Raw genomic sequence first — 25,041 nt, forward strand, 5'->3', positions numbered from 1 at the left:
CTGATCACAGCCAGAAATAGGGAATTCTTCCCACTCTAGTCCCTTCCAATCCTCTTGTTTCACCTAAGAGGGGAAAGACATTATCAACAGGAGTTAAGGCTTCAAGGAAATAGACTGGCAATGAGGTAGCTAGGGAAAGGAGTAGAAGACGAGAGAAAAAGGGGCATCACTGGCGAAACATCTGTGAAGGTCACTGCCCTGAGGCACAGACTAAAAATCCAAGATCTAATTGGAAGATTATAGAAGGCTCCTTCTTCACCACACCTTACCATCACACTGACAAGTATAATAACAGTGGATTACAGCTGGAAAAGCTGCGTGACACAGACTCTCTGAGGACTGCATTTAAAAAACCCAAGTCAACAGGGGAGCCAACAACAGAAACTCTAGAGGAATTAGAAACCTCTGACACCTTTAGCTACAACAAATATTAAACATAATCTAACTCCTAGCCAGATTAACATAAATCCTCACACTACAGGCCATTTTGCTCAGTTTTTATTACCCAGTACAATATGTCTGGCTTTCAACAGAAAATTATAAGTCATGCCAAAAGGCAAAAACAAAATAAAACAAAACCAACCAACCAACAAACAAAAACATTCTGAAGAGACAAAGCAGTCATCAGAATGCGACTCAGATATGACACAGATATAGAATTATCAGGCAAACGATTTAAAATAACTATAATTTATGTATTAAAGGCACTAATGGAAAAAGAAGATATCAGACAAGAACAGATGAGTAATGTAAGCAGATATTCTAAGAAAGAATCAAATATAAATGCTAGAAATCAAAAGCAAAGCAACAGAAATGATGAATGCCTCTGATGCGTTCATTAGTAGAGTGGACATAGCTGAGAATAGGATCAGTGAACTTGAACACAGATAATATAAATTTTCTAAACTGAAATGCAAAGAGAATAAATAATGAACCAAACAGATGAGAATATCCAAACAAAAGGTGTAACACCTGTAGTTGGAATACCAAAAAGAAAGAATGGAGCAGAAGAAATATTTGCAACAACCATGCTCAAGTGCTTTCCAAAATTAATGTTACACACCAAATCATGGATTGAGTAAGCTTAGAGAACACCAAGCAGGATTTTAAAAAGACAGACAAAATACACACACACACACACACACACACACACACACACACACCTGCCTATAACTTACTCAAACTGCAGAATACCAAAGACAAAACCTTGAAAGAACAAATAAAATTATAGTCTTGGAAAGTTTAAGTTTGTATCAATGTGTTAGTATCATATGGTGAAAGGATGAAGGTAAGTAAAAATGTGTGTGTGGGGGGGGGAAGGCTGTATATACAGATTAGCTCTAGGTAGTAATAAATGTCATATTTAGGTTGAGTATCCCTTATCCAAAATGCTTGAGATGAGAAATATTTTAGATTTCAGATTTTGAAATACTTTATTGTCATACTTACCAGTTTAACATCCCAAATCCAAAAATCTGAAATGTTTCAATGAGCATTTCCTTTGAGCATCAGGTTGGTTCTCAAAAAGTTTTGGATTTTGGAGCATTTCAAATTTTGGATTTGGGGATTTGGGATGCTCAACCTGTACTACATATATAGATACTGTGGAACTGTAACAGTAACAACTTGAGGGTTTGAAATAGGGTATGTAATTTCCAAATCACTAGAGGGAAAAAGAGATAAAAAATGAAGTCTTATCAACCAACTGTATTACATCTCTACCGAGGAATCTGATGTCATTAAAAAGAACAAGATAGATTGTATGGTCACTGAGCTCAAAATATTTTATCTAATATTATCCAATAAAAACTACATATTTTCATACATATGTATATGCATATAAATATATATATATATTTTCTGAGACGGAGTCTCGCTCTGTCACCCAGGCTGGAGTGCAGTGGCCAGATCTCAGCTCACCGCAAGCTCCGCCTCCGGGGTTTACGCCATTCTCCTGCCTCAGCCTCCCGAGTAGCTGGGATTACAGGCGTCCGCCACCTCGTCCGGCTAGCTTTTTGTATTTTTTTAGTAGAGACGGGGTTTCACCATATTAGCCAGGATGGTCTCGATCTCCTGACCTCGTGATCCGCCCGTCTCGGCCTCCCAAAGTGCTGGGATTACAGGCTTGAGCCACGGCGCCTGGCGCCTATAAATATATTTTAAAAGCTGAGAAGAATATACCTTTAGGAAGAGAAAGGAAATAGAAATGGTAAAGGGAAAAAGACATAATTTTTACTTATATTGTTTGAATATATGTAAACATTCATGTATAGCTGATATAATTTGGAAAGTGATTTCTAAAAACTACAAGCCTGTAAATAGATTCTGTCTTAATGCTGAAGAAAGGAAGATGGACCTGAATTTTCCATTCTTCACTGTAAATGGGAGGACCAAGTTAACATAGAGTAATATGTAAAATTACAAATTATTTCTCTCCATAAAACCTTAAAATGTCATGTGAGAGGACAGAGCTTCAAAGGGAAATAATTTGTTCCTGGAACACAATTTTTCATTTAAACACCATCTTCATTTTGAAGAGAAAACAAATGGGTGCAATATGACCCTGCTGGCCTTAGGCCTACTCCTGTACCACAAGTGCCATATGAAACCATGAAAGGAACCACATCAAGGCAGATGAGACCACTGAGAACTTCAAGGAAATCATGTCAGCCATGTATGATTTCTCTGTGGACCTTTGTTGGGCAAAGCAAGCTGAGAGGTCCAGAGCTAATGGGAAAAGTCATCAAGTTAAAAGTCATTCTTGGAAAGAACACGAAGGAGCAGGAATCTAAAAAGTTTGGAAATGCTGTCAATTCCATATACTTAGTACTCTTTCATTTAGGGAATTAGAGAGAAAAAATAAAACCCACCATAATGCTGTTCATTGTACTCAAAGGCAGTATTATTCTGACAATTTGGAAAATCTTTTATTCTTTCATTTAAGCCTAAGAAATAGTTTTTAGTTAATTTTATTTTGACAAAGTATTAATCATGTAATAAATACACTATTTGGGGGGCATTTTTAATATTTCTGGAATTTCACATGTATCATTTATTATCTGGAGGTCAGTGTTGTGTAGTTAAGAGACTGGGCTGAAGGCCACACTGCCTGAGACAGTATCCTACCTGCAACACTTACTAGCTATGTGACATTTGTCAGTATGTACCTCCCTGTGCCTTAACTACCTCAATTATAAAATGAACTGTACCCATTTCATCAAGTTGCTGTGAGGATCAAATGAGATACAAAAAGGAAATTTCTCACAATCCTCCCTGGTACAAATGAACACTTATGAATAGTATCTATTAAAACCTTCATTCAACCCCAAGAGGTAGATTCCCCTTCTGAAGATAAAGTCACTGAAACCTAGAGAGGGAAAGTAATTGGTTTGAGTTTGCAAATCGTGGATGGAAGTGGTGGAGACGGAATGCAAACCAGTGGAGTCTGGCTCCCAAACCCCTGGTGTATGCACTCACCATAATACATTGTTTTGAAAACTTTTCATACCTTTATCTTTTGCTTTTCCACTTGAACATAAACTCTGGGAAGGCAGAGGCAACTGTATCTTCTAATTCTAGATTTTCTTGTGTAGCCCAATTCAGTGTCCTGAGTATGTGTGGCTAATATTGCTGAAAGGAGAAAACTGATATTAATAAAGCACTTAGGAAACAACTGCCAAGAATTATGGCCAGGTACTGAGATAAATTACATTTATATTCAATCCTTACTAAAATAAATTTCAAGAGACAGATATTATTATTCTTGTTTTACAGATGGTTTACAGTTGTCGCCTAGAGGACAAATCTTTCTTTCCTTGGACTGTACATTCTTCTTGTAGGAGGCACACAGTAATTGACAGCATGATTTTAAAGCTAGAGTTGATAAGAAATTTGATTCTGCTGCTTACATAAGAGTGTGATTTTTAAGTTATTAGACTTCTCTGAGTCTCATTTGTAAAATGCAAATAGAAAATACAGCCTACATCAATTAATAATGATAGTAAATGAGGAAATACATGTAAAGGTCTGTATTGGAATCACAGTTAGCAGTCTATAAATATTAGCTTTCACTATTATTATTATCATTTTTAATATGAGTTTCAATAGAGTCAGTTGAAGTGAAAGGATCTTTTTAAAAATTTTAACCTGTCAGTGTGCTCCAGTGTGAGAAACATCCTCTCTTCAACGGAAAAGCTTTAGGGGTCATTTATACAGGTAATTGAATCAGTTTAAACAACTCCACTAGGCAGTGCCTGTCCAAAATAATCATTGTTTCAGTAAAATGGTTGGCAGGACATGCTGGAAGATATTTTTAAAATATTACTTCCTAACAGAAGTGTTGCCTGTAAGTTTATAGGAATAGGAAGCTTGTGATGGGCAGACAAAAATCTGTATGCAACAAATATTACTTCTCCAGCTAAAGAATTCGACCTTAAAAAGGACAGTGAAGCCAAATCTATTAAGATTTTATCATCATTTGGTGATTATACCTCAGAAGTTCAAAATCCCTGGGTGAAGAAAACACCACACATATTTTTATCTCATTCTACTTTTAGAAACTATGATAAACTACACTTTAACCAGAAAGATCAGTAAATTGGATGTTCTGGTTATAATCAAATAATATTTATCATACATCCCAAGTTAATTAAAAGGTAGAATATTCACATCAAAATTATACCATAGACAATATACATAAGCTTTCAGTGTGTAAAATGTTTACTTTGATTATTCTGGAAGCACTCTAGGTTTTCAGAATGTCCCAGTGTCCCAGTATTATCATTATGAACCTTACTTGTTAGGATAATATAAATTTCAGCACAAGGTAAGGAATATCTTCTCACAGAGAAACAGCAGCTCTACAATGGAATGGGCCATAATGGAATTTCATGAGTTCCCTTTGCAGGGAGCTTTAAACAAAAGCTGTAGGATTGCTTGCCTAAAAGGTTGCAAAACAGATGTTGGTATAAGATGAGAAGTACTAGAGTTGTTTATAAGAGCTGGTTACATTAGTTTCCTAGGGCTTCCTTAACAAAGTACCACAGATTGGGTGGCTTAAACAACAGATATTTATTTTCTCAGTTCTGGGTGCTGGAAGTACAAGAGCAAGATGTCAGCAGGATTTTTTTTTTCCCCCAAGTCCTTTCTCTTTGGCTTGTACATAGATGTCTTTTCTGTTTTCTCACATGGTTCTTCCTACTTCTTCCTTCTTCTTTCTCCTTCTTTCCTTCTTCTTCTTTCCTCCTCCTCCTTCTCCTCCTCCTTCTTCTTCTTTCAGACAGAGTTTCACTCTTGCTGCTCACGCTGGAGTGTGATGGCACAATCTTGGCTCACTGCAACCTTTACCTCCCAGGTTCAAGTGATTCTCCAGCCTCAGCCTCCCGAGTAGCTGGTGCCCACCACCACAGCTGGCTAATTTTTGCATTTTTAGTAGAGACGGGGTTTCTCCGTGGTGCCCAGGCTGGTCTTGAACTCCTAATCTCTGGTGATCCACCCGCCTTGGCCTCCCAAAGTGCTGGGATTACAGGCATGAACCACTGTTCAGCCATGGTCTTTCTTCTATGTGTGTCTGTGTCCTAATCTCTTCTTCCTATAAAGACACCAGTCATATTAAATGAGGGCACACATTAGTGATCTCATTTAGCCTTAAATACATATTTTAAAACCCCATATCCAAATATAGTCACATTCTGAGATACTGGGGGTTGGGACTTCAACATGTGAATTTTGGGGAACTTAATTCACCCTATAACCAGGGTTTATAGGAGAAGCACTGGGACCCTGATTAAAGATTAAGAATTCCTCAGCTTCACTCCTGAATATTGATTCAGTAGGCCAAGAGAGTTGCGTTTTTAATGTGTCTAAGAGCTAGGACTTGCTTTTAGCCAGTGTCAGATGATCATCATCTTAAGCTAGTTCAATCAACATGGAGGACGTATTGTCCCACACAAATAAACATTTCAAGAATAGGGTTTTAGAGGTACCTTGAATAAGGTCTGAATACAACAGCTTAGATTCTCTTTTTACATTCCTCCCATCTGCTTTCTAAGTGTGGCCTCCATTTTTCATTCCCCGTGTGGCTGGAAGATGCCTTGACCCAGCCCCCTATGTTTACAAAGGTTCACATTTAGTGGAGGTGGAAGCAAATCATTTAACATTTTACCTGTGAAGTGGCAAGGTAGCTCTTAAATGGCAAAAATGGATCTTAAGTGGCAAAACAAATGAGGAATAGGTGAATTTCTGCACTGTGGAACCTGAAAGAGCCAATTTACATACACATAAAGATACAAAATATACAATTATACAAAACTGTAATTCCAAGTTTGTTTTAGTAATAGGTAAATAATACTAATAGTGTTTACTTATTGCTACCTGTCAGCCCCTAGCTTGAATACTTCACATGTATATTTAATACATTAGGTGCAGTTATGATCACCATTGTTCAGATAAGGAAACAAAGTGGGCCAGAGTCTATATCCCTTGCCCAAGGTAGAGCCAGCGAGAGCCATGAGGAGGCAGAACTGGGATTTGAGTATTGTCTTTGGAGTCCTTATTTGCTAATGCCACTTTTTGCAGCCTCCTCGACGCAGACACAGAGGGTATCAGGGTTATCCATCTCTAGTAGAGCTGAACTCACTCAAATTTCAGTAGTTTTGATATGACAGTAACATCGGGGATGAAAGAAAAGTTATGTTATTTATTTTAATTATGCATATACACTAGAAAGACTCACTGATCTGACTTTAGTTTGAAAAGTTGTTTTCCAAATTTAATATGCATGAGTTCATTTTATCTCACAGCACTGGCAAACGGACCCATCACAAGGTAACTCTTAATACTTATTAAGGATGTGTTAATTCAATTCAATGTGGGCAAAAGGGGAAAAAAGAGTTAAATAATGCTGCTTTAGCCCCTCCTTAAGCTACGAGTCTTATCTAATAATGAGGTCACTTGAAAATCTTACCAATCAGCAAACGTAGAAGCCTGACATAAATACTACCCAGTCAGTATTCAGTGTGTCTTGTCTTTATTTGATAAAGTATATTTCTTTCACTATTGAATTGCAGCAAAGGTGTAGGTCTTTCCCTGGAATTTGAGCAGAATGCTTTGTTCTATTGCTAAGAAAATGCATATAAGTGCCTGAGACAGTTTAGTGGTCTTTACCAAAAATAGCTTGGCCTTTTGACTCACCCAGGCTGCCAGTAAACTCTGTATTTTTTCCCTCTCTCCACAGATATGCTAAATCTGGTAACATCACGTCAGTGCATTCCGAATTGGATGCAACACTGAATTTGTTTTAATTTGGAAATCCTTGTTATCAATTCATATGTTGAATCAGAGAATATTGGGACAGGAATTATCTAGTAGATTATTTAGCCCAGCCTCATGGACTTATAGATAACAAAAGAAAATATAAGCAATGTTAAATGACCCACACAAGACCACATTGCTGGTAAGTGGCAGGCCCAAAATAACTCTGGGCTCCTGGTGCATGAAACAATTTGTTTTCTACCGGAGTCTTAGCAGGAGGTTTCAGGGGTAGGATATAGCCCACCCCTTCAAAAATAGTTTAGTAGAGTAGCACAAGGTGTGAACCCTAGATGTTACTGTATTTAGGGACTTTTCATATTGCTATACAGTGCTATAGCAAGAAGGAATATTTAAGAATCAAATGATACAAAATCCAGGAAAACAAATAGATATTTTAATGATCAAACTTGGATATGGGTGGCTCTCTTTCTTTCTTTTTTTAACTGTGGTAAGAATAAAAATGAGATATACCCTCTGAACAAGTTTTTAGAGGTACAGTACAGTATCGTTGACTGCAGGTACAATGTTGCACAGACAGTTTCTAGAACTTATTCATCTTGCATAGTTGAAACTTTGCACCTGTTGAACAGCACCTTCCCAGTCCCCTCTCCCAAAACCCCTGGCAGCCAACATTCTACTCTCTGCTTAATTTGACTGCTTTATATAACTCACATAAAAAAAGGATCATGCTGTGTTTGTTCTTCTGTTTGGCTTATTTCGGTTAGCATAGTGTCCTCAAGGATCATCCATGTTGTTACACATGGTAGTTTCCTTCTTTGACTAAGGCTTAATAGTATTCCATTGTGTGTACATACAACATTTTCTTTATTCACACAACCATGATAGCGATTTCTTGGCTATTGTAAATAATGCTACAATAAACATGGGACTGCACATATGACTTTGAGATCCTGATTTAAGTTATTTTGGATAAATACCTAGAATTAGGATTGTTAGATCATATGATAGTTCTATTTTTAATTTTTTGAGGAACCCTCATTCTGCTTTTTATAGTGGCTACATCATTTTACATTCTTACCAACAGCATATAAGAGTTTTAATTTTCTTCATCTTTGCCAACACTTATCTTCTTTAAAAAAAAAAATAAGGGCTATTCTAAAAGGTGTGAAGTGATACCTCATTATTGTTTTGATTTACTTTTATTTGATTATTAGTGACGTTGGGCATCTTTTCATATACCTGTTGGCCATCTGTATGCTTTCTCTGCTAGTCTATTTGTGTTACCATAATGAAATACCTGAAAGTGGGTAATCTATAAGAAAAGAGGTTTAATTGGCTCATGGTTCTCCAGGCTGTACAGAAAACATGGCACCGGCATCTGCTCAGCTTCTAGTGAGGCTTCAGGGAGCGTTGGTTCATGGTAGAGGGCAAAGTGGGAGCGGGCGTGTCATGACAAGAGCAAAGCAAGAGAAAGAGCAAGGGTTGGGGGAGGTACCACACTCTAAAACAATCAGCTCTCACGTGAACTAGCAGAGTGAGAACTCACTCATTACCACAGGGGTGGCATCAAGCCATTCATGCGGGATCCTCCCCCGTGACAAACACCTCTTACTAGGCCTACCTCGCACATTGGAGATCACATTTCAACGTGAGATTTGAAGAAAACACACATCCAGACCATGTCACCTTTGGAGATATTTCTATTTAAATCCTTTGCCCATTTTAAAATCAGATTGTTGTTTTCATCAGGTTTTGTTTTGTTTTGCTATTGAATCATGTGGGTTCCTTATATACATTTAGTAATAACCTCTTACCAAATATATGGTTTACAAATATTTCCTCCAATTACTTAGGTTGTATTTTCACTTTGTTGGTTGTTTCCTTTCCTGTGCAGAGGCGGTTTAGTTTGATGTGGTTCCACTTGTCTATTCTTGCTTTTGTTACCTGTGCTTTTGATGTCATATCCAATAAATCATTGTCAAGACCAATGTTTTGAAGCTTTTCCCCTGTGTTTTTTCCTAGGAGTTCTAAAGTTTCGTATCTTACATTTACATCTTTAATTCATTTTGAGTTGATTTTATTCACAAATACTTAATAAGCACTTTAATCCTCATGCTGACCCTTGAATTACATTTTACTGTCCTCATTTTTAGATGAGAAACAGATTCAAAGTATTTATGCCTCAAGTGACATAGCAAAATCATGATGAAAAGAGTCCAGACCCAGCTGCAACTGATTCTGAAAGCTATTCTCTACTCACTGCCTTCTAAAGAAACCTCTTTGTAGGCTGGTCTTTTGCTATAACTCTTCCTCCATTTTTGGTCGTGTTTGATAACTGGTGAGTATTTGGGTGTCTTCCGCATTACTAGAAATTCACAAGAGTTAAATGGCTGTGTTTCATGGCATGTAAAGTTATATACAGTAGATTAAGGCATGCACCTGGAGCTTCTCAGTTAGAGGGATGTTAAGGGAAATGTTTTAGAAAGCAGTAAAATAAAGGTATTGGTGTTAACAAGTGGAAACAACCTGTTCTATTTCATATGATAAGATAAATTCATTTTGTACTCCATTAAGGCGGCAGCATTAAAAAATAGCACTGGAATGTTCAACATCTGATCAATCAAGACCTGGGTGTCAAGCACAAGTTTACCAAATACAAGTGGTGTGATTTTGAACAGCAAATTAACCTCAGTATTTTCATCTATAAAATAAAAATATTCTTTCTGCTAACTTGCAAGGCTGACTTAAAAATGAAATGAGAAAAAAATATAAAGATTTTATCTCCCTCTAAAATGGTGTGAATTTAGAAGAAAGAAGTTAAATCTGCCTTTTACCCATGACGTATTTCCCAGAGAGAGTAAACATTTCAATTATTCCCAATGTGGATAAACTTAAACTCTATGTATGAATTTAATAGGAAACATTCATTCTAAGCTTTTCTTCAATTGGCTGTATTCCTATCTAAAGTTGAGGAAATGGAGTTATTTGCGACATGTATGGTACAGCCATGAAACCATCACCTTGACCAAATAAAAAGCGTAATCACTTACGCATTTTGCTGAGATAGCTCATGAATAGACGTTCATAAAAGGCCAAGTGATTTTTACCATCTTGTGCATGTGATCTTGTGGTAAAAATTTAAGAACTTGAATGTGCTTGACTTGATGGCATCATTCTAAATAATAGCCCGTTGGTATCACAACTAAGATTTTTTTTTGTGTTAGCATTTATTGGAGACCACCTATTCTCCAGGCACTGTGCTAAGTACTTTATGTATATTATCACCTAATTTTCATAAGAACCCCAGGCACAAAGTAATGCTACCAGTAGAGACATAAATAAATATGTCCAAGGTCACATGGTATATATACAAGGTATAGCTAAGACTATTAAAAAGGCCACATTTATTATAAATACATTCATTTATTCATTTGTTATTAATTACTCATTACTAGGAAGAATGGTGTGTGAGTGGCATTTGGAGCCATTAAAATGGATAAAATGGTCTTAGGAAAAGAGAAGCTAGTGAATGGGAAATGGCTGAGGACAGAGCCCTAGGATATCCTGGAGTTAGAGGTCTGATAAAGAAGAGCCGTCGCTTGTAATCCCAGTATTTTGGGAGGCTGAGGTGGATAGATTGTCTGAGGTCAGGAGTTTGAGACCAGCCTGGCCAATATGGTGAAACTCCATCTCTACTGAACATACAAAAATTAGCTAGGCATGGTGGTGGGCACCTGTAATCCCAGCTACTCACGAGGCTGAGGTAGGAGAATTGCTTGAATCCAGGAAGCAGAGGTTGCTGTGAGCCGAGATGACACCACTGCACTACAGCCTGGGCAACAGTTAAGACTCCATCTAAAAAAAAAAAAAAAAGAAAGAAAAAAAAATCATTAAAGGAGACTGAGAAAGAGTTTTCCTCAAGGTTTTCCTCAAGATGGAGGGAAAAAGCACATAAACATGGTCTCAAAAGCCTAGAAAATGAAGTTATTTAAGAGAAGGAAGTGGTCAGATTTGTTGAATCCTACTGAAATTTTGAGCAAGGTAGGACAGAAAATTGACCATTTGCTTTGGGAAGATATAAAATGTTGGTGATGGTGATAAAAGTAATTTCAGTTAACAAGAGTTCAATTACAGTGAGGTTAAGACAGAATAGAATGGCAGGAAGTGGAAGCAATGAACACAGAGAATTCTTTAAGGAGTTTTGTTGTAAAGAGAGCAGATATTGAAATGATAGCTGAAGAGGCATGGAATATTTTTAAATGATGGGTGATATGAAGACATATTTGTGTGCAAATAGAAATGATCTCATGGAGAGGAAGAAAATCATGTTGCAAAAAAGAAACAGCATAGTGCTGATCTCTGAAAGCAGCAATGAAGGGGATGGCCTTACATGACAGCAGGACACCTCTTCCATTATAACTGGGAGAAAGGCAGAGTGTGCAGATGCAGATAAAAGGAGGAGCCAGCATAGAAGATGAGGTCATTCTTTCCTGATTAATTTTCTGGGAACTATCTTGTGATGTTTTCAGCTGAGAGTGAGAGGGGAAGAAAAGTCGGACATCAGAAAAGGGTGGTACAGAGGAGAATAGGGAAATGAGTTTCCTAGAGAAGTGTGACAGGATTGTGTGGCATTGTGGGGTGCTAATTTGAGACTTGTAGTCATGAGTTTGAGATGAAGTGCCCATCAGCACAGTTGTGTGCTTTTCTCCTAGCATCCTGGAGTCTCTCAGATACAGGCACAGAGCAAGTACACAAAGGAGCTTAATCAGGCTTGAGTATCACCAGGCAATAATGGCAGAGTAAGAGGGGAGAGAAGCAGAGTTAAGAGTACTTGCAAGGAAGTGATTACACATCTGAACATGGAGTCTAAGCAGGAAAAGGAGCACAATGACGATGTGAGAGGGTGATGAATATTTAAAGAAAAGAAAAGTAATAGCAAAAGGGAATGGAGGTCAGGAAATTTCTTAATTGGGTATATTAAGAGTTTGTAAACTGGAATAATATGATATTTTTAAATGGGCAAGTTATTAGGGAGAACAAGTTTCATACCCGTAAATGATTGAGACAGAGGAAAAGAAGTCAAGGAACTTAGAGGCCAAGGTAATTGATAGGTGAAAATATTGAGTCCACTGAGGATGACTGCAGGAAATGTAGAGAGGAAGACAGTGGGCCTGATGATAAAGTCACCCATAAATGCAGAGGCAGTGATGGGACCACAATCAGTTCATATGAAATTCACATAGGAAAAAGGTATTAACAGAAGGGCACAGGAGTTATGGTCTGGACATTACTGGGATGATCAGTAAAACTCTGCTCCTTCTGCAACCTTTTCATATGAGTGAGTTTCAGGGGTGCAGTTGGCCTAGGGAAGAATCAGAACTCAAGTCAGAATACACAGGAGGTATTAGGTGATGATATTGAGGATGCTAATCATTGCATTTTGAGTTTTAGTGTCATAGTGGAAAAATTTGAGAAGGCGACAAGGAGTAGAAGATTGAAAAGAAAAAGAAAATATCAACTACAAAGATGGCACAGTAAGGAGAATAAAAACAAAAGGCTGGTATTTTGGTTGGTGATCAAGAAAATGGTGTTCTGAAGCAAGGCAGGTTAAATTTTGCCTAGATGCTAAATCCCAGTAGTGACAGTGTATAAATTGGAGGAGGGAGAAAGAGGAAGAGAAGCTTCATGATTTAGCTACTGCCTAGCAAGAAAGCCTGGCTCTGGCCAAAACTGTCACATGGGGAGGGGAGCCAGTAGTGATGCAAAGTAATGGACCAAGCACCGTGATGCAACTCAGTGACAGCAGTGAGGTGGCAACTATAATAGGCTTATAAAAATGCATGCTCAATAAAAACTTGGTAATTAGACTTGATCAGTAGGACCTCCAAGGCTTATGGATTCGTTGAATTCCCCTGACATCAAATCTGGTTCTCAATTCCACTTTTACCAGACACCAGCCAAAACAGTAAAAAACAAACAAATAAACAAAAAAAAACACAGTAATTCTAAAACTAAAAGTTAGCATTATATTGTAGGTATTTGTTTACAAATTTGAAGTTTGAATCAGAGAGAACCACTTTCAGCTTTAATAATATAAATTACAAAAGAATAATCCGTAAATCCTCTATAGTCTTAAAGTTTATGATTTACAATATATGACACCATAGCCTGACTAACTGAGTTTGGCAGTCAAAAACCAACACCATATTCAATTTGTCAATTACTTTCATGTTAGAATTTTGCCCCTCATTCACAAATATGAGCTTAGCTCTATTTCTGTGTCTTACAAACCAAGGCTCATCATGAAATTGGGCTTATATTTCTGCATTGCCTAGAAAAAAAATCTGTCTAGTTAGTTTACAGTCCTACTTCATAAACATCAATACTCAATTACATATTTGCTATAATTGTATGTGTGTATATAATTTTTAGTGTATACATTCATATAATTTATGAATTATATCTTGTTATTTCTATGGACAACTTTCATTTAAAATAAGCTTCAAAAGTGCAATAGAAAATATTTGGAAAATAGTAGTATTATTAATAAAACATCATCAATGTGGTAGTGTAGTTTCTTGAAATGTTTTATCACACTAATAGCACTTAATTTAAACATTCCCTAATGAAATATATAAAACACATATGGATTATTAAAAGATAGGTTTCATTTTACTAGGAGAAACTCTAAAAATTTTAAATTCTATGAATGAATGCTCTTCCATTAAGGTATTAAATAATATTTGCCCTCAAAAGAAATTGAACAACTCTAGATTGGGGGCTGGGACCCAACTGTTAATACATATTACAACCAATTACTTAATGAACTAGAATAAGTAGGATAATCTAGGCCAAATTTTCTGGATGATGACATTTCATTTACCACACTTGGGTGTTCTATTCCAATGACTAAATGCCTTCTAGTCACTACAAGTTCATGTATGGTCAATTAAATGTGTTACAAAAGAATCTAATTAGAAGGATGCATAGGGTTTACCCAGGCTAGCTAGAAAACAGGATTGCATAGTTCTTGGGGAAACATTTGCTAAAATAGGTGACCAAAAGGTATTACCTAGATAGCATGGAAATTGTAGATAGATTGGAAATTCAAAGAAAGACAGGTAGATCAACTCTGAGGAATTATGTCTCATGAGTGGGCATGCAACAACTGAAGACAGCTGGGAGCATCATTTCAAATCTTCGGTTTTTGAAATAATCTAAACCTGACTTTATTCCCTACTCTGCCTCTTGGTAACTGAGTAACCTTGGACAAATTAGGGTAGGAGAATTCTTGACATAATCATATTTAAGTTTTTTCTCCATTGGCTTGGTTCCAATTGAATTTGCACTTTGGAAAGAGAAATATTCTGGCTGAATATCATAACTATTTTTGAAATTCATGGGTAAATATTTAGGAACTGAAATGTATGGATAAATAGGAAAAACTCTTTGCGTTGCCAATTTTAAAATGTGACAGTTATAAGAGAGACATGTATAAGACTTTACTTGACTATGTTTTTCAATTACTTTTCATAAATCTTTTATGTCAGATAAATTTAAGAGTGTACTCAGTAAGAAAGCTATATTTCAATCTGATTTAAAAATGCAATGTCAGAAACTACATAGATGGAAATTGTCTGCAAAACGAAGTATACTTTATACCAAGTTCTCGTTTGCAGGTTTTTAGGTTCTGCTGAAGTAGTTGGTTTGGCACCCAAATGGCATGATTGTTTAGAAAAGATAACAAGATGGACATCTGTTTTTGATGTTGTCTTGAAAAGTGAACACTTTCTGATGTCATCATCACAAAATTATTTCAGCATAAACAGAAGAAGGCTGTGGTGGACATCACTAAGGTGCAGGTAGAATAAAAATTGAGTTATGTAAAGTTGGGTAGCTCAAGCATTAGATTGGCATGGGGCTCAGAGGATGAATTAATGGAATGAGCCCTTTCTAGATGGATGCTTGGAAAACAGAGTGGAATTATGAAAGGATCACAAGCTTCAAAGAGAGATCTGATCCCACTTCCTGTTTGATCTTGGTTGCACCACTTAACCCATACCTTATCTCTAAATTGGAATAATTATATCCAGCAGATTTCCCAGATTCTCTATGATTTTTACATCTTACTACACATGGAAAAGTCTAATATTTGCTTTGCACATTGAGGCAAATTGATAAGGGCAGAGGAAACTAGTTTGGGGCCCCCAAGTACGCTAAATTGCCTAGCCTCTTGAAGGGATCAATATTTCAGTCCATTTATACCTAGAAGAACTATACAGCTGATTATGCAGACATAGACACCTTTTAAAGAGAAATTGGGAATAGAAATAATAACCCGAGGACTTACTGGGAAAACCAGGACATATGCTTAACTTAACTGTAATCCATCCAGAACAAATAGCATACTTTTGGAGAAACTCTAGGTTCAACCAATGCTTTTCATAGTAAGCAATCAAAATTGGTAGCTATTGTTATTTACAAAAAAATCTAAATGTGGAAACCTGCTTTGACCCCTGGGGAAGTAGTTTTCTCCAACTTAGTTATTACTAGTTCAGGATGGATCCCAACCATCTATTCTAACTATTCCTACTATCAGATCAAGGGGAATAAATAACCTAACAACAATGATCCTAGGAATCACACATCATTATTTCTAGTGTCATAGATTTGTGTTACTTCACTTTCAATCTTCTCCTTTTTCCTAAGTGGCTGAGAGCTGCCCTTGAGAGAAGTCCATGATTCAGGAATCTTTCTGAGGCCATTGTTTATTTTTCTCTCCTCATTAATGGCTATATGCTATTAATTCTCACTCTACCCAGCCCAGGTCTCTCCCTTGAACTCCACATTGATATTCTCAATTCTTGCTTGATATATTCAAGCATGTATTTGGATGTATATATACACACACACATATATGCATATATGCATATGTATATATAGTTATGCATATATGTGTGTGTGTGTGTGTGTGTGTGTGTGTGTGTGTGTGTATCTCCAGATATCCAACCCATCTTCAAAGTCTGCATAGGCAAGTGAGCCTTGTATATCTCATGCTTCACCCACACCAGGCCTATGTTTCTAACTTGTATTAGGTCACCCAATTGCTCACCTGGGAGTAATCCTAGATTCCTCTATTTCTTATACTTTTGTTTTCAAACTCAAACCCAGGCCATTGACTCTTTCTCCAAAATAGCTTTCAAGAGATTATCCTCTGTATATTCCTACTGCCTGAATGTTTCCTATCATCATCTTTCACCTCCTTACTAAAAATGGTCCTATTTGTTGGTCTTTATACTACTAGTTCTAGCACTTTTTGCTGCCTACAAACTTTTATCATTCTAACATGCAGGTGTGGTCATATTATTTCCATGCTCAAAATCCATCAATGACATCTGGTAAAGGATAAAATCTAAAATACTTTTCATCACATAAAAGATCCTCAGGTTCAGGTCTTTTAAGTGCCAAGCTTAATTTCACTCAATGCCTTTCCACATTACACAGTATCACCACCTCTGTGCTGTGTTAAATATTCTCAACCTTTTGAAAGAGAAATTGGGAATAGAAAGAATAACCCTAGGATTTACTGAGCAAACCATGACATATACACAACCTAACTATAACCCATTGAAAGCAGGAATAAACCTCTTATTTTAATCACAGTCACATTGCTATAACCAGTTCTGTATTGAATTCAACAAGCTTCACTCAGGTCCATTCTGAAAATGTCTCAGCTTGTCCTCAAGCTACATAGTTTTTCTTTCCCCAGGGCTTCTCTGTCATCAAAGCATGGTGCACGCTGAGGAAGCCTCTCACTATCACAAGTGGGCAGCCTGAAATGGTAGGATGTTCACATGCATGGAACCACCTTGACGTGTGGGAGAGAGAATGCTGGACCAATAGTTCAGAGATGTTTTATGAACCTTCACTGCAGGTCGTGTAGGGTTGAGCACTTGTCCACTGTACTAACAGCCTATTAAGCTACTCATATGTATATATTTTCTTTCTCTTTTTTACTCCCTCTTTCCATCATTCCTGATCCATGTGATTACTTCCCAAATAAATTACCTTTATGTAATCCTTGACTGAGGCCCAATTTTCAAAGAAATGTGAAAGACTAGTTTCTAAACAGTGTTCATAAAACAGACCTCTGTGATGGGATTTTAAAGTTGATTACTCATAGATCAGAAAAGGCTAAAACTGTTATCATTTGTGGAAAGTCGGTGGTGATCATCTTTGGCATGCAGTAATATATAAAGACTGTCACATGGGGTGCATTGTGACGAGGTGCAGGTAGAAGGAAAGCTGAGTTACGTAAAGTAGTTGAGTAGCTCAAGCATTTTATTGGCTTGGGGATCTCTTAATCATAAGAATTCCTGTTCATATCACAGATGTGTCCTCTGGGAGGATTTTCCTCACATTCTCATTTAGGAATATCCCTCACTGGGTCTGTGGTGTGCCATCAGTGCTTTTAAAGCTATCATCAATATCCTATGTGAACACTAAAATATTCATGAATGTGACAGTGTCCTGAATCGTTGTGGAGTTCATTTTCTACCCTCTGTCTCTGACTCACATGTCTCTTACTGGGTATTTATATTTCTGGCTTCTTTATGCTCAGAGGGTCCAGATGAACAGAAGGCAATGTTGTGATGGATCATACTAGTGGCATAAGTGGACCTGAGTAGTGTGAGAATTGGAAGTATTGGAAACTCCAAGTTTTCTTGCTTCACTTATGGGACACATATCATAAACTTCCATAAGCTCTTAGGCTCAAGCAACAGTTGCCTATGTCAGGGGTCAAATTAATAATGTAAGCTTGTGTTGGCTTACCTTCCTTTCCTGTTTCATTTTCCCCTGTCCATCTCTTCTGCTTTCTGAAATCACTTTCTAAATAAACTACCTTCATTACAAATTTGTTCCTGAAATTGTTTTGTGGGAAACACTCACTAAGAATTCATTTTAAATACCATTACCAAAGTACTTACAGCACTTAACAAAGGGGCTGACACATGGTATGGGCCCAATAACTGTTGGTGTAATTAACATTGGTCTCTGTAAATGCCATGCTCCTTCTGGATCCTGGGCCCTGTCTGGATCTTTGCCCAGGATTTTCATCTGTCCCAAATGCCTCCATCCAGATATTCCCTGGATATTCCTACTGCCTGGATATTGCCTATCATCATCTTTACCCCCTTTTTTTTTTATCTCCCTCAGATATATCACCTGTGTAACTCCTGCTTATTTTTCAACTAATTTGCATCTCCACTGGGTAAATTCTCCTGAGTTCTTATAGGAAATATAACATAATTTGTTCACAAAAAAAAATCCCTGTTTTCTGGAAATATTGCAAGAGAACATTTTCTAATCATCATTTCATGTAACTGGGTCAATATGACTGAGTTCTAGCAAGGGAAATGTAGGCAGTGGTGATATAAACAATTCAGAAAACCCTAGTCTTAAAACTATATGCAGGATTTTCTATACTTCCTCTAGTTATACCTATGCAAGCTGGAAGTGGAGGACTCAAAGATGGCAAAACTGTAAGCTGGAAACAGCTGTTTACTGGTTCGTGACCTGGAAAACAGTTCCCTAGGAATATCACCAAACCGCATTAGACTGAAAAACTTTGTGTTAAGTCACTGAGATATCAGGCTTCATTTCTACTTTGATATAGCCTAGCATACCATAACTAATACGTCCCAGAAACATATAGGGAATTCCTCTGTGTTCTACTGGACTTTGGACAGAACCTATATTAAATCAATAAATATTTAACTGTAGTTGTCTCATTTTATTTCCATCAATTTTACTGTAATCTCTTTGGATTTCCCAGCGCTGGCACTACATGACAAATTTACTGATTGGATAGATGGATAGGGAAGATTCTTCTGTAAGGTTCTAGGAGGAAAACGTTTAGAAATTATTGGGATTTACACATTTTGATTGACTAAGTAAAAGTAACTTCTCAAAAGTTTAATCGTGGAACAATGGAAAAGAGCTGCTTTTGGAAGTGATGAATGATTTGTAACTTGGGAGCCCAGTTGGCCTGAAATTTAAGACCAATTGTCCAAACTTTTCAACTTACTGGTGAAGTAATTAAGTGCAGGGACATCAAAGGACTTGCCCAAAGTATATTAGTAATAGAACTTAGAGTGAAATTGAATATCCTGTTTCCCATACCAGTAGTTTATTACATCAAAATTTTTAAAAAGGCTGAGTAATCAGCACATCCAATATGTACCAGAAATCAGTTCAAATCCTGACAATTTACTAATTATGTGCCTTTAGTTTGATTACTTAATCTGGCTCAGGGAATCAAGGAGGTTTTCTCATTTATAAAAATGAGATTTAAATATCTTCATAGCTTTTCATGAGATATAATGAGGTAATCTACATTGACCCTGAGCCTGACACAAGGTTGCAATTATTACTGTTTATTATAATTTTACTAAGTACAAAAAAATTATTATTTAAGTTGATTATTTACATTTTACCATTGACTGTTATGATATTAAGTTTCAGCTACATTATAGGTCAGAGAGTTTGAGGAGCTAACTTGGAAATATAGATCCATTGGAAAATTCCAGTTCAAGACCCACACAACTGAATTCTAAATGAATTGTGTAATGCCATAATTTTTTCAAACTGAGAACTTTCTGTAAAGACATTTTTATGTGTGGCTGTAATTAATTGCAAGCAGTAAGTGGAAAGGAATGGGAAAGGAGGCAATCTGGGAACTTAGATGATGGTGAATGCTGGAAAGTCCCAGAATACCATTTGTCTCCTTAGATTCCCAGTTTCCATAATGATCTGGGGTAGTATTCATTTGTGATTCCCATGAAAATCAGTAATTTAGTAAATGTGATACTATAGAGCCAGAGAAGGTCTAAGATGACAGAATCATCATCACGAAAATTTTATTTTTTTATATTTATTTATTTATTTTTTTTTTATTTTTTGCCATTGGGATTTGGCTTGTGCTTAAGGTTTGGATCCATGATAACTCAGTAGTTCACATCTCTTCAGGGAGATGCTCCTAGAGAATAACCAGTGGGATGATTTCCCAGAACCTGGCTCCCAGAGTTGCTTATGACCCTGGTGGGTCCCTCATGGAATACATTAAGGCAAGTGTGTGTGATGACTAAGACTCTGACATACCTAGATAACTCATCCTGGCTGTGCATGTCTGTAATCTTGAGAAAGTTACTAGGTTGGCTGGTGCAAAAGTAATTACAGTTTTTGCCGTTAAAAGTAAACCTTTTGAGCCTCTGTTCCTCCCATACAAAATAGGGGTAACGACCCTGTACTGAATTGTTGTTACAATTAAGTGACAATATGTGAACGAAAATGTTATCTAGCATAGTGCCTGGCACATAACAGGCACTCAATAGCAATTCCTTATGTCTTCCTTTCTTTTTTTTCCTGAGCATTATTATTAGCAAATTCACTTAATACCAACTTAGAATTCTCAAACACAAACACATACATTATTCCAGTTTTCTCTGTTAGGCAAGCAGTGCCTTTCATAGATATGGATACATGCTTCAGCTACCATTCACCCATAAAGTTCACCTTTAAGATTCACTTCTATAAAACCCAGCACAGACAGCTGAGGAAAGGAGGAAGGGACCATTGGCCCAGACCCTCCTGTGTATATCGCCTCCCCTTAGGGATGAATTTTCTGGGAAGTTAGAATAGAACTTTGCTATGGTTTGAACATGGTGTGTTTCCACCAACACTTATGTTGAACCTTGATCCTCAATGTGGCAGCTTTGGAAGTGGGGCCTGTGAGAGGTGATTTGGTTGTTAAGAGGTACTAACGTATTTCTATCCAGACTAAGTTCTCTCTTTCACCTCACCATGAGAGCTAGTTGCTATAAGACAAGGCTCTTCTTGTGCTTGGTCTGTTTCTTAGGTGCCTGCTTCCTTTTCTTCTTCTCTGCCATGTAATGACATAGCACAAGGCCCTTATCAGAAGCCAAGTAGATGCCAGTGCCATCCTTTTTGGACTTCCCAGCTTCCAGAGCTGTAAGAAATAAATTTCTTCATAAATCATCCAGTCTCAGGTAACCTGTTACAGCAACAGAAAATGAACTAAGACAAATGTATAAAAGTGACAGATTTGTTGGGCACAGTATAAATAGCAGTCTGATTTTTTAATTCCTGCTTTATTCCTTTGGGAGACTGGCTAAATCACCTTTGATCTGCTCATCTATAGATTAAGGATTGAACTCACTTTGAGAAGATTATACTTTGGCTCCTAATAGTTATAAAGGGAGTGTAACAACTTACCCACAAATGAAAGCTTGACTCTTTTAAAAAAAAAATAAAATTATAAAATAAACTTTATTTTTTTATATAATTTTTGGTTCACAGCAAAATAAAGTGGAAAGTATAGAAACTTCCTGTCAAACCTCTGCCCCTACACCCCATGCATAGTCTTTCCCACTATCAAAATAATTGGTGCATTTGCTACAATTTATGAACGTTAACACATCGTTATTACCCAAAGTCCATAGTTTATACCATGGTTCACACTAAGCATTGTATATTCTGTGGGTTCAGAATAATGTATGATGACATCTATCCACAATCACAGTATCATGCAGAATAGTTCCCCTGACTTAAAAATCATCTGTGTTCTAAGTATTTAGCCCTCCCTCCCTCCTAACCCCTGGCAGCCATTGATCTTTTTACTATCTTCAGAGTTTTGCCCATTCCAGAGTGTCAAATAGTTGGAATGCTATATAGTATGTAGCCTTTTCTGATTAGCTTCTTTCAGTAATATGCATTTCAGGTTCCTCCACGTCTTTTAATGGCTTGATAGCTAATTTTTTTGGCACAAAATAATAGTTCATTGTTTGGACATACTACAGTTTACTTGTCTGTTTACCTACTGAATAACATCTTGGTTGCTTTTAAGTTTTGGCAATCATGAAGAAAGGTGCTATAAATATCTGTGTGCAAGTTTTTGTATAGATATACAAGCTCCGTTAGTTAAATATCAAGGAACACAATTACTGGATTTTATAGTAAGCGTATGTTCATATTTGTATGACACTGACAAACTGTTTCCAAAGTAGTTATACTATTTTGCATTCTCACACGCAAGTTCCTGTTGCTCCACATTCTTGCCAGCATTTGATGTCAGTGTTCTAGATTTCGTCCCTTCAAATGGGTTTGTAAAGGTAACTTACTGTTGGTTTAATTTCCATTTATTTGATGACATATGAAGTGGAACATCTTCTCATGGTAATTTGCCATCTGTGCATCTTTAGTGAGGTGTCTGTTAATGTCTGTGGCCCACTTTTAAATTGGGTTGTTAGCTTTCTTATTGTTGAATTTTAAGAGTTCTTTGTACATTTTGGATAACAATCTTTATAAGATATGTCTTATGTCTTTCTCTCAGTGTGTGATTTTCTTTCAATTCTCTTGGTAGTGTCTTTTGTAGAGTAGGAGTTCTTCATTTTAATGAAGTTCAGCTTATCAATTATCTCTTTCATGGATTTTGGCTTTGGTGTTATAGCAGAAAGATCATCACCAAACCTGAAGTCATCTAGATTTTCTTCTCTTGAAGTTTTATAGTCTGCATTTCACAATTAGGTCTGTGATTCATTTTGAGTTAATTTTTGTGAAGGTTGTAAAGTCTGTGTCTAGATTGATTTATTGGCATATCAATGTCCAGTTGTTCCAGCACTATTTGTTGAAAAGAATATTTTCTCCATTGTATTGCCTTTGAAAATTTGTCATAGATCAGTTGGCCGTATTCATATGGGTCTATTTTTGTGCTCTCTGTTCTGATCCACTGATCTATTTGTCTCTTCTTTTGCCAGTACTACTACACTGTTTTGAGTAGTGTAGCTTTAGAGTAAGTCCTCAGGTCAGGTAATACCAGTCCTCCAATTTTGTTTTCCTTCAATATTGTGTTGACTATACTTGGTCATTTGCCACTCCATATAAACTTTTGATTTATTGATATCACAAAATAACTTGCTGGGTATTTGGTTGAGATTGGATCAAATCTATAGATCAAGTTAGAAAGAAGAGACTTGACACTACCGAGTTTTCCAATCCATGAACATGGAATACTATTTAGTTCTTTAATTTCTTTATACAAATGTTGCACATATTTTCTTAGACTTATATCTAAGTATTTCATGCTTTCAGGTGCTAGTCTTGTATTGCATTTTTAATTTGAAATTTCATTTGTTTCTTGCTGGCATATAGAAAAGTTACTGACTTTTGTGCATTTACCTTGTATCCTTGCAACCTAGTTATAATTGTTCATTAGTTTCTGAAGTGTTATTTTTGGCATCCTTTTCAGAGTTTCTACACTAATGATCAGGACATCTGCAAACAAAGTCAGTTTTATTTCATTCTTCTCTACAGTATGTATTTTATTTTTTCCTGTTCTTGTCTTATTGCATTATCTGTGCCTTCTTTTCAGTATGATGTTGAAAAGAGGTAGGTAGTGAGAGAGGATATCCTTGCCTTATTCTTGATTTTAGCAGGAAAGCTTGGAGTTTCTCCCCAGTAAGTATGAAGTTAGCAATAGGTTTTTAAAATAGATATTCTGTATCAGTTGAAGAAGTTCAGTTCTATTCTTAGGTTACTGAAAGTGTTTTTTAATCTTTAATGGGTGTTCGATTTTTTCAGATATATTCCCTGCATCTACTGATATAATCACATAATTTTTATTCTTGATCCTGTTAATGTGATGGATTACATTAACTAATTTTTGAATGTTGAAACAGCCTTGCATACCTGGGATAAACTCAACACACTTAGGTTATATGGCTCTTTTTATACATTGTTGGATCCAGCTTGTTAATATTTTGTTAAAGATCTTTGCATATATGTTCTTGAGAGATACTGGTCTGTAGTTTTGTTTGTTTGTTTGTTTGTTTGTTTTCTTGTGATGTCTTGGTCTGGTTTTAGTGTTAGGGTCATGCTAGCCTTGTACGATGAGTTAGAAAATGTTCTCTCCACTTTAATTTTCTGTAAGAGTTTTCAGAGAATTTTGGTATTATTTCCTCCTGATACATTTGATAGAGTTCACTCTTGAAAACTTCTGGTCCTAGTGTTTTATGTCTTGGAAGGTTATTAATTATTTATTCAATTTATATAATAGATACAGGCCTATTCAGATTGTTTATTTCCTCTTGTGCGAGTTTTGGCAGATTATATTCTTCAAGGAATTCACTCATTTTATCTAGGTTATCAAATATGTAGGAACAAATTTTTATAGTATTATTTTATTTCCTTTTAATATCCATGGGATCTGTAGTGATGTTCCTTTTTCATTTCTGATATTAGAATTTGTGTCCTTTCTCATTCTTCATAGTTAGGCTAGCTAGAAGCTTATTGATCGTATGGATGTATTCAAAGTCTCAACTTTTGGTTGTGGTGATTTCCCTATTAATATCTTGTTTTCAATTTTGTTAATTTCTGATCTAATGTTTCTTTACATCTGTTAACTCTAGATTTATGTTGCTGTTCTTTTTTTTTTCTAGTTTTCTAAGGTGGAAGCTTAGATGATTGAGTTTAGATCTTTCTTTTTTTCTATTATGTGCATTCAATACTATTGTTTTCCTTCTAAGCACTGCTTTTGTGGCATTCCATGAACTGAATTTTGACATGTTGTGTTTTTACTTTCATTTAATTTAAAATATTTTTAAATCTCTATAGACATTTCTTCTTTGAACCATATGTTATTTAGAAGTGCTTGTTTAGTCTCCACATATTTTGGATTTTTTTCAGTTATCT

At 36.4% G+C, this 25,041-nt stretch overlaps 1 long non-coding RNA gene across 1 annotated transcript; it reads right to left on the reverse strand.

Moving 5' to 3' along the window:
- Window positions 1–5,548: 5,548 nt before the first annotated feature.
- On the reverse strand, window positions 5,549–11,064 carry LOC108536214 (uncharacterized). The gene is made up of 3 exons (XR_001887457.1): window positions 11,027–11,064; window positions 6,164–6,254; window positions 5,549–5,590 (listed from the first exon to the last, which is right to left on the reverse strand). It is a non-coding gene; the product is annotated as an uncharacterized LOC108536214 (long non-coding RNA).
- Window positions 11,065–25,041: the final 13,977 nt, after the last annotated feature.

This window comes from Rhinopithecus bieti, unplaced genomic scaffold (assembly GCF_001698545.2).
Source record: "Rhinopithecus bieti isolate Rb0 unplaced genomic scaffold, ASM169854v2 scaffold_788, whole genome shotgun sequence".
In the NCBI taxonomy this organism is placed as follows: domain Eukaryota; kingdom Metazoa; phylum Chordata; class Mammalia; order Primates; family Cercopithecidae; genus Rhinopithecus; species Rhinopithecus bieti.